Below are 25343 nucleotides of genomic sequence, written 5' to 3'. Positions count from 1 at the left end.
CGTGTGTGTTTCTTCAGAAGCTAAGCCAAAGAGAGAGGCTGTTCCTTTAAAGCAAAACTGAAAAAAATGCCTTCAGGCATCCTATTACAGCAGAATGAGCCAAGGATCAGGATTTGCAGCTCAGCTATATAAACCCAGCAGAATCTGGCTGATCTGACCAGTTTGCCTTACTGTCAAACGTTTCTTTCACACACACACACACACACACACTCACACAGAATTAGGCATCACAACTTCTCAGAGTTTTGACAGGACGGCAACAAAGTCAGAAGCTGATAGCTGACTTTAACATCTTTATTTCATGGAGGCTGCTCGCAGCAGGATCTAATCTCTGTCAGAGTCTGTAAGGTAAGTCTGCTTCCTTCCTGAATTAAAAGACCCAGGAGCTCTTCTCCCACCCAAGTTTGCAATAACACAGCCTTCAGCTTCTCACGGCTAAGACGTTATTCAGTCTGAGTAGTCAGGGAGCTTAGGAGGGAAGATTTTTGAACTGGAGCATGCCTGCCTTTGGTTTGTCTGTGTGATCCGATGCCATGATAATGTAAGAAACCTCTCAATGATGTTAATCTGATCCAATGAATGAATGAAGGATGGATAAGTTAAAGCTGGACATCTACAGGAATATGGGCAGAAACCTGACTGACAGGCTGGGTAGAAAATCAGATTTGGGATTCCCTCTTGACTAGCCAGGTAATATAAATGTGTCCAGATCCTCACACCGTGTACCAGGTGCAATCCACTTGCAGTTCTTAAACCTCCCAGGTAACTCCTCTTCGTTTGCTATTGTGTGTGACTTGGGAAAGAATCGGGCCCTTTTCCTTTGCTGTCTGCACACTGCTTTGCTCTGAACCTTTGTCACCTTCCTCCCTGCCCCCTCTGGCTCTAGTTTCTTTTAGAAGTCCCATAACATCTGAGCCTGCTGTGGGGAGCAAAAGACAAAGGAAGATTCAACTGGTATCTTATTGCCAAGTAAATGGGTGGGTTCTGGACAGCGGGAGAGTGAAATCTTCCAGCATCATGGAAAAACCCGGCACTTGCTTTAACTGCTTGCTGCCGGCTGCACTGAGGTTTCTGCGTCACTGCCTCTGCACTCCCCAGTTAGCCTCAAATTGACTTAAAACAGAGAACTGACTGGGAGAAAGCCATTGCACCTACCTTCATTTAAGACTTAAGCCTTCTTACTCAAAACTCTGTGTTACATCACCTTCGCAGTGTTTTCCCTACCTAATTCACTCTCTGGCTACTGGGAGGTTGAGTGTTTGGTAATTGCTCTAAACTTCTGAAAAGTCTGTGTTGTGTCATGCTGGAGGAGATACGATCAGATTGACAGGACCGGGGCATGTCCCCTTGCATAGTGGAGACATGGAATTAAAAAGCATAGCAAGGTATTTATCAGGTTTTCCTTATGAAAAAGAATAGAAATCAATGAGGTGCATGGACTGGGCAAAAACCTTCATGTCAAGCTGTTATGTGTTTTTTCACCATTAAAAAAAAAAAAAAAAATAGTAAAAATTCATTTTACACAGTTTATCATTAATGTTATACTTTTTTTCTTTTTCTTTCCTTTTTATTATGGTGAGGTTCTGTGTTTGCCTTTTTAGATCTGTGAAACCTTACGGTTGCTCTAAGTCAGTGAATGAGCTGGACAGCGGGGGGTAGCAACTGTGCTTTGAATTCCAGGAGGACTTGCAGAAAAGGGTTATGGGGTCTTTTGGTCTTTTTTTTTTTTTTTTTTTTTTTTCTTTTCTTACTGCTAATAGAAACCCAGGAGCAAATGAAAGTATTTAGCCAAAGTAAGAGACACAATCTGTCTGCAGTTGACCTTCCCTGGCAGTGAATTTTGAAAGCACTTGAAGAGTTATCAGGGAGTTCAGGGCGAGCCTCTTTGCAGCTGCTACCTCTGCACCATCACCCAGGGAAGGATGTGCATCTGAATTGAGCAGGGGGATTAGCAGCTGAGAAGAGGCAGAGGGAAGAGGGATGCCGTACAGGACACTGCTTATCCCGAGTGTCACTGACTCTATCACCATCACTATCCTCAGCAAATTGCTATTTGTTTGCCACGGTCTTTTGCTCATTAATTTTATCTTCTGGTTCCTTCCAGCCCAGAGAAAATTCTTTGCAAGTTCCAGTCCTTAATCCTTTAACTACCGTTACATTATCAGTGTTTTCAAAGCCACAGGAGAGCCAAAGGATCTGCTGAAAAGCATACAGACTGCAGATTAGTGTGTCATGTCTCATTTGGAGGGAATCTGATATTCTGTAGCAGAAGTCTCATCCAGGTATACTGTGGAAATAGACATATGATAAGAGAACAAGCCAAATCCAATCCTCCCATTGAATTATAAGTGCTTAATTATGCTAGAGCTTAGCTGAAATATTCCTATACTCAGACTAAAAAGTGCTCTGCAAAGCTACAGGTAATTTGTTAGCTGGAGGTCTTTGTTAATGCAAATCTATTCCTTCTTTGATCCCACCTCTTCTTTAAGGGTGGAACATGTCTCCCCTGTACTCACTTAAACTTAACTATCCTGTTGCTAGAATAGCATTTTTATAGGTGTTCAAACTTCAGCCAGGAGTAGCTTATTTTTAACATTACTGCTTTTTATAATGTGTCTAAAAAAAGCTGAAGACTATTTGCATGTGAAGATGTTCTGACTTGCTGTAAAGAGACTGTCAAAGTTTTTACTTGAGTATTGTTTCACTTTTGATAAAATGATGAGATTAGGCGGGAAGGCCTGTGCTTCTCGGGACTTTTTCATCCTTTCCTTCCCAAAAGCAAAGCAGAACTAAGGAGCAAGTGCATTTGTGAAACAGTGATGTTGCTTTGGAGCCAGAGCTTTAACCCTGTCATCCCTCTGGCAAAACCATTCAAAATAGTAGACCTGTTTGTGCTGCTGTCTGCCTTTTTCCTATGACAGTTCATCTGTTCCTATAGCTTTGTAGGGTGTGCTCCAAGAGGTTTGAGTGGTGCTAAGCAGTAATGAAGTATACTGGCTTGTGTAAAATAGTATAGCTTGTATAAAATAGTAGTCGGGTGTAAATGGATGTCCCACACTGGCAAATCTGTAAGGGAGAAAGTTTTCATTCAGTGGCTGTTTCCATTACTGAACCCTGCTGTCTGTCTAAGTTGGACATTACATTTGGAAGGAAGTATAAATGCAGAGTGGTTTCTGCATCGTTATCAGCTATACATTTACCTGTCCTACATGTATGGCACACAGTGAAACATGAGAAATTCAGACTAGCAAAAGTTACTCTAATTTGAAGTCTGTGACTTGATGTGTTCGACTTTGGAAACATAGCATCACAGTACTGCTGAGCTGAAGGGAAAGGGACATTTTAAAGGTCTGGTGTCTCATGAAGTTCCAGGCTTATAAATGTATGATTTGTATCACTGGAAAGTTAGAAATCCCAGCTTCTCAATAATAAAAAGGTGTTTGTGTTGAACTGTGGCAGGTTGAGATACTGGGCTTTCAAATTGTGCCCTGGTTTACCAACATTAAGTCAGTTTCTCTGACTTAATTTCTGGTGTGAACTTAGTGTACCCTTCTTAAGGACTGATCATTGCCATCAAAACCAGTGGCTACAAACTGTAAATGTGTGGAAATACTGTTAAGTGTAGTAGCTACTCCTAGTAGTTTTAAGGAAGTGGCTGATTTATTATTTCAGAATAATCAGTGTTAGCAAATAAATTAGGAAACTAGGGAAAATAACTGTTACAGCTTATAAAATTAATGGGCAAATATTTTATCATCATCCAAGCTCAGAAGTTTGCAAAGCTGGCACAAGGAATTGTAGGATGTGTAACTTTTAGCTCTGGACAGAAAATATCAAAACTTGAACTCAGGAGATAGAAGTGATCTGCACACACTCCTTATTTTTGAGTTTATAAGATGTGATTTAATTGACTAAACTGCTTGGTATCGAAGTGGATTTGCTGTCTATGGCTTGATGGTTTTGTGTGGGAGTTTATTAGATGCTGATGATGTTATTACTATTGCTACAACATTTTAGCATCTCATTGTATTACAAAGAGTGAACAGACACAGTAGGTGATGCTGTTTGCCATAAAGAACTTACAATTGCTATCATTAGCAGTCCAAAAAATTGTTTGTGTTGTGAAGAGAAAAGAAGAAGGAATTGGAGTACTGGAAGGCAGATCAAATGAACAGCCCTGACAGACAATGTTGAGCTGTCTCAGTTTCCACTGAGCTCTGGATTTTATACAAGTGTGAAACTCCCCCTAGCTCAGCGCTCACTGTCCATTCGTGCGTTCGATCCTCTGTCCAATCTGAACTGAAGTTAAATGCCTTCCACATGTGGGAAAAGTTAAAAACTGGGCATTCTTCCAGCTAGTGAAATCTTTCAATGTATGATGTAACTGCACTGTGTGGAGTGGGCAGGCTGAGGAGAGGGAGGCAGAAAGGGATTCTGCCTGACAAGAGATGTCTCTCAGTCCTGCAGAAAGTAATTGGGCATTAAAAGAAGGAATATAATAGGCATCCTTCTGCTGAAAGTACAAAGTTTCAATTACTTAGTATCTCTTTTAACATTCACTATTAGGAGAAAGCTCTTTACAGTTTGCTGGGATGGTATACATGAAATTATAACTAGACATGGCCTTAATGTAATATTTTACTGGATTTCTGTATGCATCATTTCTCTCTCTTCTACATACTGCATATCCTGCTACTGACATAACAAAATAACCTCTACAGCTTCAGTTAGTCTATGTGTATGTAGTTAAAGTGTCTTTAAAGAATACCAGTTAATACACAAGGCCTGACATATCCCATGAAGCACTCATCAAAAGCTAATGTGAGATTTTGCTGCTCAGGCTGTGGAGTCAACAAGAATAACCTTCCATGTATGTTTTTGTTTCACTTATGCATGAGTCAGCCTCCAAAGATAAATTCATCCTGTTGGAAGCAATTTCTCCAAATTCACATCCTTAATTGTCTTGCCACTGTAGTTTCAATTAAACTAAGGTGGGACGTTGCCAAGTTTTCAGAACTTCCAACCAGCGAGTCCCTGTGTACGAATAGCCTGTGGCATTTTGTATTCTTTGGGGAGCGGAGAACAACGTTGCCAAGTTTGCATTCAGTCATCCATCACATATTAGCCTACTGGAGGTCCATTCTTCCCTAGCAATAGGGGAGCTCTGCTTCCTACTTAGAAAGATTACTCACACAGAAAGCTCTTTCCCTGTAACCAGAACTGCACAGGGAAGAGAAAGGAAGCTTTCTTCAATTCATATAAGTGCTCAATTTCCAGACCCTTGACAAAAATGATATTGTTTCATGCTTAGAAAACATATTCCTTTTAGTAATTGAGTAGAAAGAACAGGGTGGTGGAACAGAAATCTTTTTTAAACAAATTTCAAAACCAGTTGGTTGAATCATAGGCATGACAAAGGTGTATTGTAGTAGTCTGCCTCTTACCCATGCCAGGCTGTACCATTGACTATATGTGTATAGATATTGGCCAAGATATTCAAAGGGTCTGAAATTCGGTGCCCAGAGAAATTCCACTGTAATGGGTTTGTTTTAACGAAGTACTTGAGCATTTGTGCTTTTTCCCAGGATGCACTGGAACATCATAACCTTGTAAACCTAAAGTTCCAAATAATAACTTTTTATGGGATTAGGATATTAACCAAAATATCAACCCAAACTGTCTTGATTCTTCTTTAAACTAACTTTCTTTTACATCTTTCTGGCAGCACAAAACTAAAAGGGGATGTAAACATCTTCTGACTATAAACAGAAATTAAACTGTGAGATCGTTTCCCTCTGTGTTCATCAGAACTGGCTAAGTTGTTATTTCCACCATTAAGGATTGCCTGCTGAAAAGGGATTTAAAAAAAAAAAAAAAAAAGGTTTAATTCCAGGAAAGAAGTTTGCTTCTTGTTCCCAAGAAATTGTAAGATCTGTGAATAGACAGATTTTGTCAATTGGCTTTGGACTTGCCTTAAAGGCAGGGTGTGGGGATAGCAGGTGGGACAGCCAACTGCGAGCTGAGCACTTGTGACTGGGGTTCAGTCTCTTTGGTCTGATGAAAAGCCTTTATTTGGACAGGCTAGCAGCTTTACTTGCAGTATGTGTTGTACAGCACAGTACAAGACCTTAGTGGCTGTCTTCCTTCTTGGCCTGGCATGATCCCATTTTGTCAGAAGTCAGTTTGTCAGGCTTTCAAAGGGAGCTCAGTGTCCACTTTGCACTGGTTCTTTGTTTCTACTGGTTCTTTTGGAAAACCAGCCTCTTCTGGATATGCTGAATCCTCCTAAATAGTTTCTCTGTGCTGTGTGACAAAGGTCTATGCCAAGAAAGATATAAAGGTAGCTTGTGATGTATAGGCAATCCATTCCTCTTAGTGCAACACAGTGTAACACATATTTTTCCTTTACTTGTGGCTTGTACTTCCCTTCTGCATTGCTTGTACTGCAGTAATTCAAGTCTGACTGAGAATGAATGCTGCACACTGTAGACTACAAGTCAAATGAGAACAGGATGCATATTAAGGGAAAGGTCTCAGATCATTTTTCTTATTGAAGTATCTTGGCAGTGTAAATAGCTTCCAGGAAAAAATGCTGGCATTTCCCATAGTGAGCACTCCTTATGAATGTCCTATCTATTTTTCCAGATAGGTGTCCAAGAGAAGTGTTTATAGGAGGATATACCATCTGCAAGCCAGGGAATTTTTATTTCCACTGCCAAGTGTTAATTAAGATGTAGACTTACACGCTTTACAGGTTAGCAAGTCAATCACAGTGATCCAGAACCAAAAGTCCTGTGGTTACAGATTTGATGGAAAGAATGAAGGACCTGGAGAGGTAGAGCCCTGCTCAGATGCATTAGATGCTATTTACACTTTTCTTGTCATTCTCAGGCTATTATTTCATATACTGTTAATTATATGTAACAGTACACTGGGATTTGAGAGGGTCACTGGCAGAAAGAGGGAAATATGTCTTGCTCTGCCAGCCAAGCCTGTGTGCCTGCCCATGCTTTCCCCATCAGTGGACATGGTGCTTAGCCTCTTGTGTCTGCAGGATCTCAGTGTCACTGTCCCATCTGTGTTCAGTAGAAGCCCCGTGCTTACCAATGACATGGTAGTGCCATGTCAGTGCTGAGGAAGGTCATTTTGAATGAGTTTATATGCTTTGATTTGGGTAGAATCCCTCCAGATTTGGCTGTGAAAACATTTCCACATTACTAATGGTTTCAAAGGCACTATTCATGTGGGTGAAGGCTCATCTGTAAGAAAAGGGAAATGATCTGGAATTACACCGTGCTTTCTAGGTTGTGGCTTGATTCTCGTTTCTGCAAGTTATGTTATTCAGAACAGATATGGGAGTCTCCAGATTTATATTTACATCACACTTGAAGTAAGAAATGTGCCATTCTGATAAATATAAATATGCCCTACATATGCCATAATTCTATATCCTAATATCCTATAACTATGCCCTACCAGACTGATAAAAAGGGGGCCTTAATGCAAATAAAAGTCTACTGTATCTAACTTTAGCTGGTTCACCTGGAGAGATAGCTTGTTTTGCTGAGATGAGCAGTTTTACGGGGTGCTGAATATACTTAGAGTATACCTGCTTGTCATTGTCTTAATCATACGGTGGAGAAATTTCTCTTTGGAGAAGATGCCTTGCCTTGATCTGATTTGGTCCGTGCTCATTTAGGTCAGGAGTACTGCTTCTGGAGTTACATGGGGAAGGACCAGTCTAACGGAGAGGAAATTAGAACCCACCGAGCATTTTTCATGCATAAAGCAGCACTTCATTGCATTATTCCTTGTCTGCTTCATTTCAGCATGCATTTCTGAGGGATGGTTTTCTCTTTTGCAGACCTCCGAGGCTGCCAGCCAAATTCTCATGTGACACAATTGCATTGATTTCACTGGAGATCTGTTGCTGGATAATTGAGCTCCACATCCCTTCTTTTATTCCATGGCTCAAATTGCTGTCAGCTAAGACATTAACACAGACAGGTTTCAAGTCACTGCGGGTTAAGAAAAGGAGGTCAGAGCGCTGGTGGTGGAGGTCTCTCAAGTCTCCCATTAGTGTAATAGTGCCCAATTTGTTGACATTTGAAACAGCAGGGCAGAGTTTTGTCCGAGTTCAGTCACCGTTGCAACTAATCACTTGCTCAGAGCCGTGTATATGGCTGTATTTTCCATTACATTATATAAGTGCTTCTGCTTTAAATCAGAGCACTGAGAAAAATCCTCCAACTGGACTGTTTAGAAATGGCCCCTTCTCTGTTTTCAAGTGCCTCACATGCGATTTGCTTCGTATTTTGTGAATCTAAATTTGTATTTTATTTTGTGTTGCCACACTATGGTTGATTTCACTTCATCGTCACTCTTTGTTATATATTTTGTTCTGCTAAAATTTGCTACCATACCCTGGTTTGCCAAACACGGAGATTCTTGATGCTACGGCAGCTGACAGAACTAGGCCAAGCAGCCAGCTAGCCTGGGGGCTGTTACTGGAAGTCAGATTTCAAGGAACTCCTTCTGTGGTTTTGTGAGTTAGAAAAAAAGCGCACATTCCTGCACATTTCAGATGCTAGTACCAAGGACAGAGGAGCTCTGGTGGGGAGGAAAAGCCGCCCAGACAAACTAATAATTGCTTGAAAAACAAAGACTTTTCTGGGGACGGGTTACCTATATGCTTCCCCAGCTTCTGTTAAGAAGGCCAAAGTCTGCTTAATGACAGGAGGCAAGTAATAATAATTCAGATCGCCAAAAATAACGCAGGCTTTTGTGGCTGACTTCTGAGACAGTTCAGAGGTGTCATTTGCAGTGCTAGAATAAGCATATGGTCAAACTGAAGTAAAATTACAAACTGCATGTGAATATCCACAATGAATTCTGAACGTATCCTGCTGCCTGCTGACCAGCATCATCTCTAGCAACTCATATTTCTTAAACACTTCTTGTTATTTCAGACCAATGCACATGTAAATTATTTGTGCACTTGGTTAGAGCAAAGCCATTAAAACAGAATTCCACTTCACTTGCCTATATACGTGACATTCCTTCAGCTCAACTCACTTAAAATATGGAAAAAATGTGATGTTGGGTATATGGAGTGGATTTTTGGCTTACCTCTTCTTTTAGAAGCACAAGCAATTTAAAAAACAGCTTCATCAGAGACACTGAAAAAGCAATGTCGTCTCAGTGTGCTTAAGCTATTCACCTGCATACTATGTGTGTATTTGTTTAATGTGTCATTAGCTCATGGTTCTTATGAATGCGAAGATCCTATTTTCTACAGCGTAGTTTTCACTAGCATCTTTGGTAAGATGAGGAATTTGGCACCTGCTTATAGCCGCACCTCTTCACCTATTTATTAACGTATTCATACTGTACTTGGCAGTAGTATTGGTGATTCATTTCCTCTCTGTTGTTGTCAGTAGAGAAAAAAAAAAAAAAAAAAGATGCTTCACACCTCACTTGTGAATTCAAATTCAAGGGGCAAATGAAACTGTCCACATTTCTATCCCCAGAATTGGTTTCTGCTTTGCTCTCGGAAACTGTTGCTTAGCCTGACGTTGAACTAGCATTCTGAGACCTTTGTACTCTGTAGTGAACATTGCTTTTTACTTTCTCTCTCTAGTTTTCATTATGGAACTTAGGAGGTCTTAAGTTTTCTGGGCTCAGCCTTGCAAAGTCCATCTCTGTTTTTTCTGCTGATGGAGATAGCATCAGTCCTACACAGTCCAGCTTGCTGGGCCACATGCAGTCTCACTGTCAATCCAGGATAGCTCCTCTAAAGTGCAGATGAAGACAGAATTGTATGAATTCATTCAATCAAACCTTGGTCTTGATTCAAATGTGGAATGGAGAGAGGACCAGCATCATATAGCCAGGGAGCGAAAGGAGTGGAGAAAAAAAATCAGAAGTCTTGAAGTTCTCCCCTTCCTATCTTATCACAAAAACACTCTGTAAAATGGGCTGTGGAAAACCTAGGGATGGTTTTGGGAGAAACACTATGGAGAAGGGTCTGGAAATTAAACAGATCTTTGTATGTGGAATGAACATAAGTTGCTGTGATTCATGCAAAAAAGCATACAAATCACAGAGTTTGAAACGGCATCAGCACAGCCCTCAAAATAATTCAAAGTGAAGTCTCTAGTGTCTACCCAGAAAATAATGAGCTCCTGACAAAGTGTAACTTGGCAAAGAAACTTTCCAAAGACAAGTTTAGAAAACTGTAGATCTTTTCCAGTTCTACATACGTCTTTGCTATGGGGAGGAAAAAGCCAAGAGAGAAAGCAAATGCTTTTGCTATTAGAAAGGCTTCATTAAAAGGTACAGTATGTATTCAGGGGCAAGAGTGATTTCTGCTTGAGACTGTGTACAAAAATTGCTTTTGTTATGAAAAGTGGTATTTTTTGTTGTTGTTGTTTTTAAATATTGGAAAAGGAAATACTGTTTTTGTCTAGGCTGTGTCAGTCAAAGGCTCTTTTCTTCCAGCTCTGAAAGCTACAGAAAGAGCAGAGATTGCTTTGCAGATGGAAGAAAAAAAAAAAAAAAAGTGTTTAACAGATGCACAGTTCTTTCTTTTTTCTTTTCTTTTCTTTTCTTTTCTTTTCTTTTCTTTTCTTTTCTTTTCTTTTCTTTTCTTTTCTTTTCTTTTCTTTTCTTTTCTTTTCTTGTCTTGTCTTGTCTTGTCTTGTCTTGTCTTGTCTTGTCTTGTCTTGTCTTGTCTTTTTTCTTTTTCTTTTTCTTTTTCTTTTTCTTTTTCTTTTTCTTTTTCTTTTTCTTTTTCTTTTTCTTTTTCTTTTTCTTTTTCTTTTTCTTTTTCTTTTTCTTTTTCTTTTTCTTTTCTTCTTTTTTAATCTCAAAAGTTTGTAGCAAATCGTTGTACTGGGCTGATTGCTGTGCACCCTGCCATGAGTCTGAATGCAGCTCAAAAGCACCCCACTGACCTGCTTGTTTTGTTTCTCTTTTCTGAGTTCCCATTTCCGAAAATTGATGCTCAGGTATCTGAGCTCTTAACAAAAAAACGAGCCCCAAGTGCACACTGCGTTTCCTGTTAACTCGTGTCTCGTCTCAGTCATTGAGAGCTAGGCTGGATGGAGTTGGTGCTGGTTCTCCTATAGTTACCTCTTCTGAGTTTCTCTCTTTCAGTTTATATATGACACATTTGAGTATTCTACCCCTTAAAATAACTAGCTAGTTTCTTGTGGCTTGGATAAAATTCCTTGTGTGGTTTGAGCTGGATGTAGAATTCTTCTTTGCTTCCTGCCCGAAAGCATGAATCACGGCAGTTGTGTAACAGCAGCAGGCGTTGCTACACAACGGTGGACACATCTCATTGTGGAGGAAGGTTGGGTGTACGTGTGTGCATGAATGTCTCCTCTGCTGATTTCATAAAATGTCTGGAGACTGTTATAGATGAAAGGGCATTCTGTAGATATAGCTTAGTTGGTTGGGCCCTTCTATTTTGTCTCAGTTACAGATTTTTCTCAAATTCTGGTGTGTTTCTCTGTGGGTTTTGTTAACCTTATCATTTATTTCCATGGGTTCATCTTTTTATTCTGGTAATTGGCTTGGCACATCCTATGGTTTGGCTTCAGATTAAGTATTCAGTTTCTTATTGTTACCCTAGAATTTCCAGCAGTCATGTAGTTATCTGCATATTTGCTGCACATCTCTGGTCAGACTTTCTTCTCCAGTGCCAGGGATATTTCTCTGAGATTTTTTTTCATCCTTATATTGTAGTGGGTAACTCTCCAGTTCTTTGTTCCATATATATTTTCTGGCAATTTTATAGAAGTCTTCAGGAAAGTGTCTAAGTATTGAAATAAGAATTTGACAGTACCTTCCCGTGAGGTCCTTGGAATCCTTTATTCACCAAGCAGTATGCTCCCCCTGTGGGGTTTTACTAATGGATAAACTGAGACATACCAGACAATTTGTAAAATAATTTTGTTTCAGGAAACTTGAGTTTCAGTCCTGGGTTCTAACCACGAGGCCACACCACTATTAATCCCGAGGTTGTGAGCACTTTCAGGAGTCTCTGCCGGGGGCACACGGTTCTGTGGGAACCCCACGCGTCCAGCCCTAACAAGTTGGCTCTAATTAGCTTCATTTCTCCTCTTATGGTTCCAAAGACTTAGAGTGCAGACCCTTGGTTGGGAAGCTTTTGTCTCAACTCCTGTTGAGAGGTAGTTTTTCCAGGCCTGGAGAATCCATTCAGTGGGAGACCTATTCATTTTTCACTTTGCAATGACACTACCAGGCTGCAGCGTACGCCTCACCGTGCCATTGAACTGTCACACCCATATGGATGTTTTCTTTGGCTGCCCTAGACATCAGTTCATCTCAATTATTTTTTTTCCATCTTAATTTTCCCATCAGTCAGCAGTTGACTCCCCAGTAGGTCCATCTGGCAGTTTGTGTTCCCCAGTTTCATAAAGGAGTGTCTCCAAGATGTCCATCCTCACAGCACCACAAACCACAGCTTTGTGGTAGAGCAGCAGGGAGTTGTGCGCTCCTTTGCCTACAGTCACCTCCCACATGTCCCAGCAGGACAAATCCAGAGGATATTTACTCCTTTTTTTTTGTGTTGCCTGCATGGCAGGACCCAAATCACACCAACATACAAACCACTGTTGCAAATGGCTAGAATATAACTTTGAAAAAAAAAAAAAAAAAAAAAAAAAAAAGAATCTTGATCTGAATGAACGTTAGCTTGGCTTTTTCAACTCAATATTCACAGTTTCATCTCTCTATATCATAAAGAGAATACACTTAACCTGTTTAAAAAAAAAAAAAGTATTTTGTAGATGGAACATTTTCATTTCCTGGGCTTTGCAGCCCTGAGGTAGAAAGGAGCTGCAGCATAAGCCATGTGAGACATTGCTTCAGTCAACCCACTGTAGTTTGCATTATTCACATGAATTCATTGAGAGGCATTATTTTTACATGATCTTATCCTCATTTTGCCTCAAAAAAACCCTGCATTTTTTACAGAAAGTAACGCTGAGACATATTTTTAGCTATTGAGAGTCACTGGAGTGCCACAGGTCATATTCACCAGCTGGTCTAACATGCTTTGTAGGGAAAGAGACAGTGGGGTTGGCTGGTACACCAAAACAGCAAAATCCCATTAGAAAACAGAGACATCTGAGTATTTGCCCCCTCTGCTTCCCCACCTACCCCTCCTCAACAATTCTTTCTTCTCCTTTCACAGGCTTTCAAGCTGTTTGTTTCACATCTTCAGCCAAGCCTGGTTCCTGCCAAGTGTGCTGCGGGTGTGGGAGGGCATATTAGTTACCAGCAGCTATCATAGTTGTGGTGGGCTTTGTAGAATTAGCAGGCCTTGCCTTGCAAATATAAGAATCTGTGCCCCCAAGATGATCAGAAATAGGAAAGTAATGACACAATCAGTAACCAACAGAAAAAAGTTTGTCAGCATTTGTACCGCTGTTCTTGAAGTGTTTTGGTACCTGAAAATTCCGTCTGGTGTCTAATGGTGTTTTGCAATGCACTGACATGCCTTTACTTCCCTGTGGATGCCCTTTACTTTTAGAGGTTTAAGTGAATGCAAATTCACTTTCTTTCTCCTGTCCTGGGATGGAGGAGCACATGAGCACTGTAGTTTCACTTTGGTATTACTTTTCATTTAGTAACTGAAGGCAATGTGTTGTGTTTTATTGGAAGAAGAAGGCTGAAGACATGATTGAGGCAGTTATTCTTTAAAAAATGCCACTTTGTTCAAAGCAAACCCACAGAACAGAAATTACTGGTTTCAAAGATGACTTCCTCAGAATGGTTTCTCAGGTGTAGGGTAGAATTTCTTGTTGAGAGAGAAAACTCCTGAAATGCTGCTGATACTTTAGTTTTCTTCTTGCTGAGTGTTCAGAATTGAATGAAAAATGGTATCTTTCAATGGCAAAGTAAGGGTTGTGAAAAATTTTTCAACCAGCTGTATCTGTGTCGTGGTTTAACCCGGCCGGCAGCTAAACACCACGCAGCCGTTCGCTCACCCTCCCCCCTCCCTCTCTGGGACGGGGGAGAGAAATGGAAAGTGAAGCCCGTGAGTTGAGATAAAGACAGTTTAATAAGACATGAAAATAATAATAACAAAATAATAATAACAATAATAATAATAATAATAATACAATGGTGATAATAGGAAAGTAATAATAATATGTACAAACAAGGGATGCACAATGCAATTGCTCACCACCCGCTGACCGATGCCCAGCCTAACCCCGAGCAGTCCGGCCCCCTCCCCCCGGCTAGCCACCCCTATATATTGTTTAGCATGACATCAGATGGTATGGAATACCCCTTTGGCTAGTTTGGGTCACCTGTCCTGGGTCTGTCCCCTCCCAGCTCTTACTGCACCCCCAGCCTGCCTATTGGCAGGACAGAGCGAAAGGCTGAGATGTCCTTGGCTTGGTATAAGCACTGCTCTGCAACAATTAAAACATCGGGGTGTTATCAGCACTCTTCTCATTCTAAGCCAAAACACAGCATTCCACCAGCTACTAGGAAGAGAATTAATTCTGTTCTAACTGAAACCAGGACAATCTGTTACTTTGTCATCAGTCGGTCACAGCTGTTTTCTACTGCTCTTTTATTAATAGACCTACGTTTATACAGCTGTTTGTTTGCCAAGAGAACCAATGGAGAGGGCAGGGAAGTACTAAATGAAACAATCCACAAGGAGAGGAGCTGAGGTTTTTTTGTTTGTTTTCTAATATAATGGTCCACTGAGGTAACCAAATAACTAATGTGAATTAATACAATTCTAATAAGCACAGGTATTTAAAAACATGTATCTTACAGCTTACTAACATCTTGAGCTTTGCTGTTCTTAGACTTCACAATCTAAGGTGATCTTGGATTTGTGTCCTGTAAGGGAAATTAATGATGATTTAGCTAAATTCATTCTTTCCCTGCTGTCAGAGCTGAGCTGCTATTCCTGGCACATGGTGTAGGGGACTACAAAACACTAGAAAAGGTGTCTGAGCTGCAGGGCAAAACATTCTCGTACAAAGGGCTGAGTCTTTCTCCAGGTCAAATAACAATGTGAGGTATGTTTTAATTTACCTCCAGTGTTTTGGTAAGGATTTCACTACTGCAGAAAGTAGGTTCTGTGTCACTCCAGCAGTGAGTGGTATAGGATGGCTTCTGGAAGGCTTTCCCTATTAGAATGGTGCACTGTGATCCTTCAAGGTGAAACGTGCCATATGGATGCATATAACTATTACCTGCCACAGAGTTGGGTGCTGTAGAAAATTTAAAAATAGATTAAGAGCTTTGTTCTGTCATTTGAGAACGACTCCCTCTCTGGTGCCCCTTCCCCATCTTACTCCTCTCTGTTTTTCCTGTTGGATAAAATGGAAGAAAAAAAAAAAAAAAAAAAAAAAAAAAGGAAGAAAAAACCACAACAATTTATTTATTCACTTCTCAAGACTGTTTTTTAAAGACCCTTCCTTTGTGAGTTTAATCAGATGCTTGATAACAGAAAAGGGTTGCTAACTAACCCAGGGTACAAAGAAGCCCCTTCAGAGGAACACATGACCTCATCGACAGGATTACTCTATCACATGAATTCAGACTCCATCGCACACCCAAAATAAATGTTAGGCTCCGTTTGCAGCGAGGTGCTTTATTCGCCTGCCTTCAGCGGGGCATAAGCTTTGCCAACGTCTTCCTCAGTCACTGGGATTAAAAGTGTATGGAAATTCAGCACAAGAGGCAGATTTTCCTGGTCACAAATAACCTGCTGTGCACTCAAAAGCTGCTGGCTGGACCAAGCCTTTGGGCCATTGCCCTCCTGGAACCAGGGAGCTCTGGCACAGGTTTGCAGTCGCGGAGCAAGTCTGGTTTTCACTCACAGCTTCCATTGTCTGTCTTGGTTTTGTTGGGTGCTTGGAGCTTCGACAGCCAAGGGCTGGCTCTGGGAATGTTTCTGGCATCAGATACAGCACTCCCAAGACTAACCCTTTGCCAGAAGGCGGCACACATCTCTCCCTAATGTATAAGAAGCGGCACTATTGTATTGTCTCGGTGCTCTCAGGGTTTCTAGCACTACCATCTGACAGCATCAATTCTTAGAATATCCTTTTTACAGCCACTCTCAGGAAGTACGTGGATATTTTCTAGCCAGGTGCTTTGAAATGTCAGAGCAAAGACATAGTTTGTATTTCCCTTGTGAATGCAGAGGAGGACGTGTAGAGCCATGCAGCCTCCCACCCAGACACACTTGTGCTGGATATAATGTATAGCAGCAGAGACCTTATGGTCTCCAAGAAAAGGCAGGAAAAGTCTCTGCCGTTGATGAAGTAAAATTAACTGACATGACAACATCCTGCCAAGTCACGAGTTGGAGGTATGTTTGGTACAAGTCACGTTATCCATAGTCAGGAGCCCAGGAGCATGCTTTAAGGCAAGACATACTCAACATGGATTGAGATGTGCCATTTATTTATTTCTAATTCTGTACAATTACCAATACAGTACATGAGAAATTGATCACCAAATTATGTGCACGGACTGAATATTTCTACATTACACATCTAAGTCAGCAATTATCTTCATTCAGTTTGAACTCGGATAAATTTACCAATTCCAGTGACACCAAAAGTGAGTTATTATGAGCTATTGATTTCTGTGTTTAATATGGGTCTCTTCCCGCGTCTGGTTGGCTATATATAACTATTACATAATGCCACGTTGGAGTGTCCTTATGTAAACATGGGATATAAAACAACTGTGTTTAAAAAGTCATAAGGCTCAAACACAAGCCAAAAGAAGCTGGGATATTATAGGATTAAGCAGATGTCGTTCCCTTAGGGTCTGATCATGAAAATGTGAGTTCTGCATAACACTTGTGATACCTGTTGGTAGGACAATAGATGTTGCAAACCCTTGTTCTTGAGATTTCCCAGTTGATATTTGTTATCATTTTGATTAAGACAATATGCTCAAGATAGTATGAGTGTGTCATGTTACAATACAAGTCATGCCTTTACATTTCTTTAAGGGACAGCAGGCTTTTTTTTTTTTTTTTTAAGTGTGGCAGGATGGATTTATGTCTTTGAAGTTATCTGCAGGAGGTGACACTCAGGGTAGTGCAGGTTCTGCTGCATCTTTTTCTGCTCTGCAGTGCTGGCTGTGCAAACAAGGTCTGGGGCTATTGCTGCAACCACCCACCCCTTCAGCTACCTGGAGAAGGAGCACATCTGCAGGTTACTTCTAATATTTGGCCCATGACTATGCCTAGGAGCTGTTTCTCCTTGCACACAAGTTTGATTTGCCCCAAACGAGGCCCCAGAAAGATCAAACCAGGTTGTTGTTAGTCTGACATCCTGCCATAAAGTGGTTTGATCCCTACTCCAGGTGCTATAAGCACGCCTCAACCCACCCCGGGTAGGTGGCTGTCCTCATCCTGCTGAAGCCATTTTCCAGCAGCTGGCTGTGAGCAGCCAGGGGATGGATGCTGGGGGTGTTCTGCAGGAGGTGAGATCTGTAGCAGTCCCTGGGGGCTCATGCCGCACAGATCTGCCCAGGCAAAGCTGCTGCAAGGGGAAGCACCACTCTTCAGCTCCTGTTCCTTGTGGGAGGTGGAGGGGATTTATTCTTCTCGGTATTGTCCTGGGATGTGTAGAATGCACTTGAAATGTAAATCCTCTTCAGTAACACAGAGCATTGCTATGAGGCTAATCTTCTTTTAATAATGTTAAACACAGGTTTGTTATTTAATTTCCTCCAATGGTGGCTGGCCTCTGGAATGGCTCCAAAGGAAGCATTGAGTTTAATCTATAAATAATTACGTAGGCATGGCCTTAACAAGAGTATCTTATATCCAGCAGCCCTAAACAACATGGTAGTTGTTTCAGAGCAGCTCTGCTCCAGCCAGAATGTAAAATATCCAAAGACATCTCACTCACCCTTTTCACCGCTAATCCTATCTACTGTCCATCTGTGGTCCGTTCAGAAGGTGACTGCGATCAAACCTCCTGTTAAGAACTGTAGCCACTTGGCTGCTATTCCTTAACATGTTTGGCTTGCTCTAATATAGGTAGATACTCTGTACCAGAGGTTCTCTTACTTCATTTAGATAAAGATCATAGAATTTAGGCAGAAAAACTGAGAGGAGGGAAAGTTTTCTACAGAGCAGACTGAAGAATCTCTCAAAGAAATTGGAAGTATCAAAGGAATTAAGTCATTTAATTTCAGTTATTTATAACTTGTTTAGGATGCAAATCTCCTATAGACTTATTAGAAATCAAAATGTTAATTGACTTGGCTAAACTCATTCCAGAAATTAGGAACATCCTCAGATCTCACAAGTCCCAACACAGTGCCATTTCCGTACACCTGGCTGTCCTCTGAATTCCTGCTCCTTTGCTCTCGATGATATAGCAGCAGCAGCAGTATATTCAGGCTGAGTTTCTTTGCTTTTCTCATCATCAGCCAGGTAATTTGTAAGAAACATAAATCAAAAAAGTCTTTAGGACTGTGAAACTGGAAGGCACCTTTTGGTCGTAGAGTTCAATATCCTGTTATTGCAGGCACCTCATCATATAATGTGTTTTTCACTTCTGTTTAATTATTGCATGTTTTCAGCAGTCCTTTTCTCCCAGCTGCATCTCTGCCAGTTGACTTCATTTTTCATTTAATTCATGAGATATGCTCACTAACACTTAACTGATCAAAGATGTTACTGATACTGGAAGAAGACCACCTCTGATCTCTGAACTTCTGCTCTGCTTTGAAAAACAGCCAAGCTCATTGTTTAGTTTAGAAATGTCTGTTTTCTCTCTGAGATCCTGAACAAGGATAGACCTAGGGAGATTTTCCATGGCTAAGAATACTAAACTCTTGAAACAAAGTAGTTTATAATGGAATAATCATGCTAATTTAACTCAAAATAGTCACTGTACGACAGAAGGTTTAGTCTCTCAAGGGGCTGCTTTTATGCTTATCATTCAGAATTTACCATAGCTCTTTCACATTTTTATGGATGTTGGCTTCAGTGGGTTATTTTTCCTCCCTCTTTGTGGCACTGTCATGCTGATGCCTTTGAAATATGAGCCTTTGCTAAATTCTAAATTGTACACAAAGCAATTAATTAAAATTCCTTCTCAAAGAGCCTTGGCAAAGTCCTGTCTATATGCTGCTTTTCAGCCAAGGTAGAATGGGCGGAGGCTAAAAGGAATCCAAATGGTTTTATTTAAAGATGACGTACAGTAGGATCTGTGAACCAGAAACTACACAGCTTCCCAAAAGCAGAAATGTTACCTAAGAGCTGAAGCCAAAGATGAAAAATTAACTGGAGTGAGGAGTTCAGGCTTAGCTGAGTGGTGTTTAATGTAGGACCTCAGGGGCTGGATGGGGCAAAAAGTGTGTGTGAATCTTTTTTATTGCTGCTCTTTGAACCAGTCTGAGGTACAAGTCTGACTGTAATTCAAATGATCACCAGGACCTACTGCAGGGCTCATTTATGGTAGTCTAAAATCTTTTATTTATAAGAGTAAGTACATTGGCATGATGAGGCCCGCAGAACATATAATGCATGCATTCTGCACATGACAACTCTAATCTAGGAGAGCTCAGAAATCGATCAAGAATTAATTGCGAAAATCAGTTCCCATCTCAGCGTGCAAAGTGCCGGTCTGTGTGAGTGTTCTCAGCCCCAGGAACCAAGGTTCCTTGCAAACATCCAGTGCCAGCACTGGATGAAACGCAGATGGCTTCAGGATGTATCCAGAGCTCTGAGCTGTGGGAGCTTAACCACATCAAAGAGAAAATGCCAGTTTGTTCTTAAATAGTAAGAATTGAAGTCATAAAGGCAGAATAAGGAAAAAGAAAGTATGGTTCTAGGGTCTGGTGCTGTGAGGTGCCTGTGCTTGAACTGCTGTGATGAGACTTAGCAAAACTGGACCCTTTTTCAGCTTTGAGACTTGCCTAGTCCTAAAGCAGAGGCTTCTAGGAGCTCAGGTGTCTCAGTGTCTCTTTGTGCCTCAGTTTCCCATATTTAAAATGGAGGAATGAGGCTTTGTCTCTCCATTTTAACTGCTAAAACTTTTGGAAAAAAGGTTTTCTGCCTCCTTTCCCCCCTTCCTCCCCCTCTCTTTCCCCCCAAAACACACGTGGATGCCAAGGGACCCTCATTCTGGACTTAGGGATATTGCTGAATCATTTCTGTATCAGAAAGAGGATTTTATTACCCATATCATCCCATGTCTTTAGATTTTGTGCTTCTCTAGTTCAGCGTATTTAAAAACTTCCTTTCCAGTTGTTTCCTTTCTGCCTCTGTCTCTGCACCATTGTTCCATGGAGTGCTTTCTTCCTCTTGGCGCTGTTGGGCATCCACTGGCAGAAAGGTCTTTTTGGCTAATCCTTTCTGTCCTTTTGACTTTCAGGAATAGGTTCAGTCTGCAAATCTGGAGCTGGGTAGGAGAAAGGCATTGAAATCCATGCCTTTGCATGTTGTCATTTATAAACAGGTGGGATCACTGGGTCTGGATCCATTGTTTGCTTGGGGGCTTACCAGGTTTGGGATTTCTTTTCAATTAAAAAATAAATAAACAAACAAAACCCAGCTCCCTACAGAAATGTAGGGATGTCATAGGAATCCCTAGAACACACACAGGACTGAACTTCTTCATGAACTGACCAGAGATAGACGTGAAGTTGTTTGGACATGAATTAGAGGTAAATCCTCACTGTGCAACTGGGAACCTGGATGGATTACAGTTTATCACTCTGCATTTCAGCTGATAGAACTTTTGAGAATAAGGGAGTTGGCTTCTTTCTTTCTTCCCTGATACTTGTGAAAACAGGTTTTCCTTTGCTTCTACAGTTGACTTAAGACTTCAAAGAAAATTTCTGAATTATGAATATTGCCCCTTGGAGTTTCACCTCCTAAAGTCTTGTTTGTATCTGTGGTCTCCGATTGTTCTTGAAACAACTGCAAATTCTCTTTGCACGTACAGAGAAAACAGTGGATTTTCTGAGTTATATTTCCAGTTTTCTGAGTCAGATTTGGCTGCCTTAAAAATCTTCTCCAAAATGATTACAATGTAAATAAAGGAGAAAAGCACAGCAACAATTTGGCTTTGGATGTGTCTGCTGGAAACATTTGTCACTGATATTTCAGGACTATTATGAATTTCAGCTCTAAACTGTGACATAGTATAGTTTGACCTACACTGAGACTCCCTGCTGATTCCGTTGCCCAGTTGCAATTGGGAATGGAAAGAAAATGATTTTCTGTAGTTACAAATTTATGGAAACAGCGGTGAAAGATGATGAAATCAGAACTGTTCATGTTTTGGCCTGCTGTGTCAAAACTTGCAGTCTCCCTCAGTCTCTTTCTTTGTGAACATTTCAATTTACTTCAGACTTAATCCATCTGTTTGAGAAGATGCCTGGAGCCTCTAGAGTCACATGCTCTTGGCAAAGCTATATTGTTAGCAATTTTTCTTCAAAAGGTTGCATCTTTTGAAAATCTTCCTTGTAAAAATGCACACTGGCAGACTGCTTCAATTTATTAATCCTCTGCAACAGTACTGCTTTTATTCCTTGTAGAAAATGCACAAATTCCCTGTGTCTGCAATGAGGGAGTCTCCCAGGTCCCATCAAATTCCCAGCGAGACTCTTGTCTGTGTGTCAATAGATAAGGAGAAGAGCACTGTGATATCATGAGGCCAGTGAGACACAGGCACTGCTGTATACCCCAGTCTTGAAGGAACAGATGGCTAGATCACACCTTGCTGGAAATTATTGAAATATAGAATTTCTTCTGTTAAAAAATCACAGAAAGCTATTTTGACATGAGCAATTACTAAGCCCTAAAATGCACCATTCTGTTTTCTGCAGAGGGCTGTGGTTCTCCTCCAACTGAGTCTTCCCCTCTGTCAGAATCCCTCCCATTGATACTTCCATCCATGTTTAACAAGGTGTGCTTGAATACAATATATGCTGAGATCATGTGATCCCTTCCTGCTGTGATGTTGGAAGTATCTGTTTGGAGAGGATTTGTAGTCTTTTTTCTCCCTCTTTTTTCATCATGCCTTCTTTAAGTCTAATTTCCAAGCCATGACATGTAGAGGGTGCCTGAGCAAATCTAATCAACCTTCTGCCTCCTTTAAGAAGGACAGCTGAGATATTTTTTTAACACCTCCATTTCTTCATTGCTGCAATCTGTTTTGATTAAACTCACACAGGGATCTCATTTGCATATTTATCGCTCCATGTGCCGGCAAATAATCTCACAGCTCTGCCACTCCTGAATTTGCAAGAGAGACCAAAGCGGTAAACTAGAACTGTAAACTATGCAAACATATTAATTTAATTTCTCACACCTGCTGGTTTCTAGCAAATACATCTGTGGGGAAGGGAAATATTCATATGTTACCTTTGCTGAGTGTTTCCTAGGACTCAGGAGTTCCTCAGCTTTTTCCAAGATGGATTGACCATTTCCTATTAAGAAACAAATTTTAATTAAATATAAATGTGCTGAAAAAGTTATGATGTCAATGAGGGGAAAGGAGTCATCTAAAACAAAAAATAACCTTAATATTTTCTCATTTTTGACAATCAGACAAACAGATGTTGCGCTTTGAGATCCTCAGATGAAAGGGCGTGTAGTGGAAATGAAAATTGTTTCTTTTCTTTGTGCTATTGACAGTCCATCTCACTTCCACCACATATTATTAGGGGCATTACCATGTAGTGATCATGTTTTTAAGGAGTGTTTTTCTAGGAATGGTCTTTTTTTTTCCCTCTTTGGATAACATCTAATATTTACACTTACTATTCATACAGGACATTTCCTTTTCCTAATACGTTCTGGGTCAGCTAGTACTGCATAAATGCCATGATTAGCTTCTTAATTTTTAGCCACAACACTTTAAATGACATGACTGCAAAATTCAGGCCTGCAGGAAGTCACATCTCATCCAGTAAAATTAGGACAGGTGTAAGAAGCCACAGTGCCTTTTGTTATTATTTATTTTGTGGTTGCAGGCTCTCTGGCATGGGATGATCTACAAGGAGAGAACTAAAAGATAAGATTTGCCCCAGTGAGGGTGATGGCCACAGAAAGATGCCAGTAATTAGGTGGGATGAGAGGAGCTGTTAGAATGTAGTGTTCTTCATGACAAGCAGAAGATTTTGCAGAACCACATAGTCATTGCCAAGATTTTTGAAGCAGTCATGTTGTAGTCAGGATGGTAGTAAGACATTAGGGGGCACAGTTCGTAAGAAACAAGTAGGATTTCTTATTAGACTTATTGCTTATAAAATAGGACACATTTTGGGGCAGACAAGTCACTCAGCATATCTGACAAACATGCCACAAACATCACCCAACACCTTTTATATGCATTGCAGCACGTCCAAGCTCATGATGAGAAAAGTCACCTTTATTTGCAGACTCTTGCTGCCAGACTTCTAGGTCCCTGTAAATAATCCAGCAGCTGATGTTTGCAAAGAAAAGTTTGTCTCCAAGAGGTAGTGTGTCTGCAACTTTTAAGCAAAATCTACTTGGGCCATTCTGAAAGGAAGAAGATTGGAAAATAAATGAAGGAACAGCTGAGCCTGGCAATCGCTGTCTTCCATTTTTCTCTAGAAGTGCCTTCCTGGGTGGTCCATCATGGCCTGAGCTGTTATGTAGATATGTTTGAAGGATATTAGATGGGAGGACATCATCTTTTTTCTTCCAGCCAAAAATAAGGCTAATGTACAAATAATTGTATGAAGGTGTCTTGTTCTGTAGATCTCAGATCTAGCAGTGGAGCTCAGCTTATCATGCTGGGCCCTTGGCAGATCAGAGGAGAAACACCTGATCCAAATTAGCTCAGACATCACATTCACTTTCAAAACACAGAGGTCACAGATCAGACACTGGAATGCTTCTTCCAGACCACCCTTCATAAACTTCAAAAGGATGTCAGCCAAGATACATTATGTCTTGAGTATTGTCTGTAGGCTGAGAGGTTTGGCTGACTCTAATGTGATGAATATCCAGTAAAACTAATAGTATTAGTGTGGCTTTCATCTGTAGTGAAGGCAACAGTGAATAGCTTTTGTCAGAAGCAGGGCTTTTATTTTCCAGGCATATACAAAAATCGCAGTTTGTATCCCCATAAAATGGTATGGAAGCTCACAGCTGTTAGCAGAAAGACTTCCATCAGCTTTCTAGGTCTGGACAAGGCCAATATTCTTGTAGGCTGGGAATTACAGAAGCCATAAATAAACTGAGACTCAAACTGAAATTCAGTGAGAATTAGGTGCATAGTTTGTTCTGTTCTTTCAAGCAGTGTGTACCTTAAACAACTACTTGAGGACTAAGCATCAATTTCAGCTCTATAACTTTGTCTCAGGGCAAAACGTATTTAGCACATGGGATTCCACTGCATGGAATTTGCAGTTTGCAAACATATAGGGGTGCTTGAAAGTTAAATCCCACTTCAGATATTGTCTTGAATATGTTTCATGAACTGCAGCCCTATTTAGGGATTGGCTTGAGTCACAAATGAGGCCTGGACCATGTCTGTCTCTGTTACTCTTTATTAGCTACCTAATCTAATCTAATTGTGATCTCCTCTGGTGCAGATAGGGGTTGCAGACATATTTGAACAAACAGGGTAAGTGTTAGAAATGGCTTCAAGCTGAATGCTTTTCCACAAGACAAAAGCCTCCACCACTGCATGTTTACTTCTGATTTATTTGCCAATAAAAAGGGGTGAAGTTCACTCCTTGTGAGCTCAACATTGTCTACACAAAGTTACTTCAGTAAAGTGTGTGATGTATGATTGTTATTTTTCACAAAAGCAGCTGGAATAGTATGGGAAAAATGATCCTATATACTTTGTGGGAAGCAGAAGAGTGGAAGAAGCTTACAATTAGTGAAAGCCCAGTCACTGACCTAACTATTTAAACGAGCAGAAAGAAAAACAAATGTTAAGATGACATTTAAGAGGTACACTTGTTTAGTCTGTCCATTAGCTGCTTTTAGTTCTCACTGTGCATGCTAAAGGGCTGATTCTGCATGGAAGTCAACAGATGTCTTTCAGCTCCCCTGACTCATATAATTTGAAAGGAATGGGTTCAGACTGAGGAGGAAGAGGTAATATTGAAGCTATTTGAAAAGAGTGAGTTTCAGGAAGAGCTAGTAAATCCCAGCCAGGTGCTTGCAACCCTATGCAAGGTATTGAGTGAAATACTTGCTGGTGAAAGATAAGACACTGAGAAATGTTGTGTAATGAAAAGGCTTATTGGTTGCTAAAAAGACTTTTTACACCTCTACCCATAAAAAGCTTTCGGTTTCTTTGGGAGAACTG

The 25343-nt window shown here is 40.6% G+C and overlaps 1 protein-coding gene across 2 annotated transcripts in view; it reads left to right on the top strand.

Moving 5' to 3' along the window:
- The first annotated feature begins 279 nt into the window (after positions 1–279).
- The window catches only part of TNC (tenascin C), a 73184-nt gene continuing 48120 nt past the window's right edge, over positions 280–25343 (top strand). For both annotated transcript variants that reach the window (XM_084299180.1, XM_084299179.1), the window contains exon 1: positions 280–348. The gene's annotated coding sequence lies outside the window, so the exon portion shown is untranslated. The remainder of the gene's footprint in view (positions 349–25343) is intronic.

The sequence above is a fragment of the Netta rufina genome (genome assembly GCF_964035555.1).
Source record: "Netta rufina genome assembly, chromosome: 20".
Lineage (NCBI taxonomy): Eukaryota > Metazoa > Chordata > Aves > Anseriformes > Anatidae > Netta > Netta rufina.
Note: the sequence above shows the minus strand (reverse complement) of the source record. Positions and strands in the feature narration are given on the sequence as shown.